Source organism: Mesocricetus auratus, unplaced genomic scaffold, assembly GCF_017639785.1.
Source record: "Mesocricetus auratus isolate SY011 unplaced genomic scaffold, BCM_Maur_2.0 Super-Scaffold_4256, whole genome shotgun sequence".
In the NCBI taxonomy this organism is placed as follows: domain Eukaryota; kingdom Metazoa; phylum Chordata; class Mammalia; order Rodentia; family Cricetidae; genus Mesocricetus; species Mesocricetus auratus.
Genome location: NW_024429182.1, coordinates 91,984,287 through 91,988,560, shown reverse-complemented (window position 1 = coordinate 91,988,560; position 4,274 = coordinate 91,984,287). Strand labels below are relative to the sequence as shown.

The 4,274-nt window shown below is 39.5% G+C and overlaps 1 pseudogene; it reads left to right on the top strand.

Annotated features, from left to right (window-relative positions):
• On the top strand, window positions 1–735 carry LOC101827061 (annotated as a pseudogene).
• The last annotated feature ends 3,539 nt before the right edge of the window (window positions 736–4,274 follow it).

Here is a 4,274-nt window from a genome sequence, read left to right as displayed (position 1 = left end):
ATGACAAAGACTGAGAAGCTCTTCCATCAGAGCCTGGCCGAGTGGAAGCTGTTCATCTACAACCTGACCAGTGGAGAGTTCCTCGGGTGCACCACCAAGAGCTGGGGTCTGATCTTGCTTTTCTACCTAGTTGTTTATGGGTTCTTGGCTGCACTAATCACATTCACAATGTGGATCGTGCTACAGACCCTGAATGATGATGTTCCAAAATACTGAGACCAGATTCCTAGTCCAGGACTTATGGTTTTTCCAAAACTACTGACTGCCTCAGAATATATATACAGCATGTATAAGCCACCTACTTATGAAAAATTCACTGAAGACCTGAAGAGCTTCCTAGAGCCATATTCTGTAGAAGAACAGAAGAATCTCACAAACTGTCCTGATGGAGCCCCTTTTAAACAGAATGGTCCAGTTTATCAAGAGTGTCAGTTTCCAGTTTCCTTGCTTCAAAATTATAGTGGTGTGAATGATACTGATTTTGGCTATTCCAAAGGACAACCTTGCATTCTTCTGAAAATGAACAGAATAATTGAACCAATGCCAGATAACATGTATGGCAAAGGATGAAGACATAGCAAATATATTAACTTATCCTGACCATGGTCTTAGGCATATTATGGGGAAAAATGGCACCTTAGGTATCGGCAGCCTGTAGTTGCTGTCCAGGTCATCTTTGAATCTGGTGCTATAGGTGCAGAGGTGGATATATCATTACATTTTCTTTTGATGTGAAGTTCAGAAACCTTGGCTCAGTGTAATAAATGTAATCATTGCCTCTGCCTCTAACAGTTTCATGTAAGTAAAGAGCACTAGTAAAAGTAAGATAGTTTTAGATTACTTACAAGTTTAGGGAACAATGCTAGTGTCACCAGCAGATGTGCACTTAATGTGCCAATCTCTCATATATATATATATATATATATATATATATATATATATATATATATATATCATAGCAGGACACACAAGCAAAAACATGCATACCAGGTTTGAATGGCAGGATGACAAGTGATAGGATTTTCCCACTTGAATTGTACTGAATCTAAACATCTGAATCTCATGGTTTCAGTGGCCATTTCAAATGTTTAAGGTTTCCATTAAAGGCATCATGTAAACAGGAGAGAGCTTGTTGGTTAAGGTGAACACATTAAACCTAAGTTAGCAACTAGAGGTGAAGAAATTTAAGTAAAAACAAAGCGAGGTGAGATCTCTGTTGCAATTTGCACATCTTGGTAACTATACCCGTGACCGTGCCATCTTTGTGGTTTTGTTTGAGTGCATCCTATATGCATGTTTAATCTGGCAGTCTTGCCGTGCGTATTGAAAGGTTTTCCTGTGGGTGTGGTGTATGCATGTGTGAGAACCTTTTGAAAGTATTTTTCTAGATACAATTCCAGGTTTGTTTCTTCATCCTTTGATTATTTCTTTTCCTGGTGTCCATATTTGTACCTCAACAGGCACTCATTGAAATGCAGATTTATAAGAGTTAAACAGAATTGGAACTGAGAGGGGGAAATACACAAAGAAACATATTGTAGTAAAGCAAAGGAGGAGAGGACATTGTATCTTTTCCCTCTGGCTTCTGAGACTCTACAAATTCAGAGAATCTTCTCTACTAGCAAATAATAGAAATCACTAGAAAGTTAATTTTTTAAAAATAATGTAAAGCTGAAAGACAGATATTTAAGAGTTGTGGTAGCAATGAGACTTGTTTAAAACATACAAGAAAACAAAATTAGAGTGTGGTTCCATAAACTGATGATCATAGTTTGTTTCAGATCAAAATTGGTTTTACTATGTCATAAATATGATTTGGTAAAGAGCAGTTATATAGAACTTTGTCTTTTGAATTCAGATATTCTTTAATACTTAAAATCACATTTGGGCTTATTAATATGCTTTGTGAAACAGTAGTATTCAAAAACATTTTGGCACACTACTAACAAACATCTAATCAAATAACATGAAAGCATATGGTCTTGAGGGACATTTTAATGTAAAATTGATTAATGTCATAGAGGAAATAATCTTTAAGCACTAGAGTCTTTAGATAATTAAAGACCATATTTTTGTGCTGATTTAAACACTGAAATGTTGGACATTAAGCATTCTTTTGCATGATTATTGCTGCATTTTGACTTCCCATGGTAGTTTATATATAAAATCCCTAAATAGAAATCTTATTAAGGCAACTGTTTATGTAATATCATGGATGTATGCTTATTAAATTTTTGTATTAAACTTATAAGGCAAGAGATTTTTCTTGATAAAACTACAAAAACACTTCTGAGAATTGGGGTTTGTGTGAGAAATGAAACTGAATGTCTCTTTGCAATACTGTGGTATATCCTGTTTCACAAAGTGATCTGTTAGCTGAAGTTCAAAGAAGAAGGAGAAAAGCCAAATATTTTAAACAGTGTCTCATATTAAACATTAAACAATCTACAACGCTGATTAGATTCCAACAACTGTAGATAGTTGGGATGATATCCCAAAGCAAATCATCTTGGGATATCACATCACAGCCCCTAAATAGTCAAACACTGCTCACCTCTGTGCATCTGATTGTTAGTTAAACCTAAACAGGCTAACAATGCCCAACAAACTAAGACTAAGAATGTTATCAGATGGCATCTGAGGCCCATACCAAAAATTTTTCTGCTGTGCTGGAACACATTCAATTCTTCCACCAACATGTTTGAAAGTGCCAATTTATGGTTTTTCTTTACATTATTATAGAAAATTCAAAAAACAGTGGAAATTTTTTTAGGATGATGAGATTCTATATTAGTCAGCCTTGGTCACTTATATTTGGCTCTACAATAAATTGCCTCATTTCCTTTGATGTGGGTGCTTTGTGGCAATGGTTTCTTGTTTTGCATGAGAGGAGCTATACTGTGAGCGGAAATCTTTAGCCATATCAATAACATATATTTCCCGAGGTAACTTTGTGCATCGGTATGTGGTTTCCCTGAGATGAAATCTCAAGTACACCAAACAAGCACCATGGATATCAACAAAGACCCTAACTCAAGAGATCACAGAATGAAAAAGTAAAAACTTCAAAGTCACAGAGAAACCTTGTCTCAAAAAACAAAAACAAAAAAAAACAAAAGTAAAAACTTCATCAAGAAATTAGTTAAGGATAAAGGAAGGTTGCTCCTTCTTTCTCAAAGTTCATGGAATTAATTGGCAAGAATGCATAAGAGAAAATTATGAATACTTTCTAGTCACTGGGGGCCGACCTTTAGCCTAGGGCCATGTCTGGGTCCATGGCCCCACTGCAGCCCAGGTCTGCGTTTGTGTCCATGGCTCCTGTTACCACCAAATGCTGTGCAGATACCCAGGACCTGGGCCAACACCTAAGGCCATGTTGGTATTCAAGGGTCATGCTACCAAGGGGCCATACAGATCTGAGCATCCTGTGCTGCCACCCAGGGTCATGGTGACTTCTGGGTCTGAACTGCAGCCTGATAATATGTCTGGGCCCGTGGCCCTGCCACAGTCAGGGTCCGTGGCCCTGCCACAGTCAGGGTCTTTGTTGATATCCATGGTGCCTGTTACAATTAAAGGCTATGTGAATGCCTGGGATCTGGACTGCCAGTTGGGGCCTTGTTGGAGTTCAGGGACCACATTGCTGCTGAGTCCATACCAATATAGGAGGCCTGTGCTGCCACTAGGGGCCATGGTGACATCAGGGTCAAGATACTGCTGATGGCCATGTCTGGATCCTGCTGCAGCTGGGTTCTGTGTTGATGTCCGTTATCACAGGGACCCATGCAAACTATGTGTTGAACCATGTGCTGAACCATGTGTTGAAGTACAAGAGCCATGCTGAGCCTGTCCCTCACTGGCACTGGGAGAGCTGTCCCTCATCACCAGAGAGCTGACTCTTCACTTGCCCTTGGTTAGTGGACTCACATGACCCCTGAACTTGGAATTGTTGGCCCCACCCCTCACCATGGGCATGGGAGACCTGGCTCAGCCCCTGACATGAGGGGAGTTATTCAAATGGCCTAGACTGACCAACTCAGCTACTATGCAGGCACACATCCAGGGCTTTGGGTTAGCATTCTGTATCATCTACCCCATCAATCACCTGCTGAAGTGTGTGAAGGGACTGGTCCTGCAGAACCATAGCTGCAGGACCTCTATGACTTGGGTAAATAGCAGGACATCTAACAAAAATTCAATTACCCCAACTCTTGGGAATGTGAGTGCCCTGTTCTCTAGATTGCTTCCTACTATCTGTGAGTGAAGGTAACTTTAGA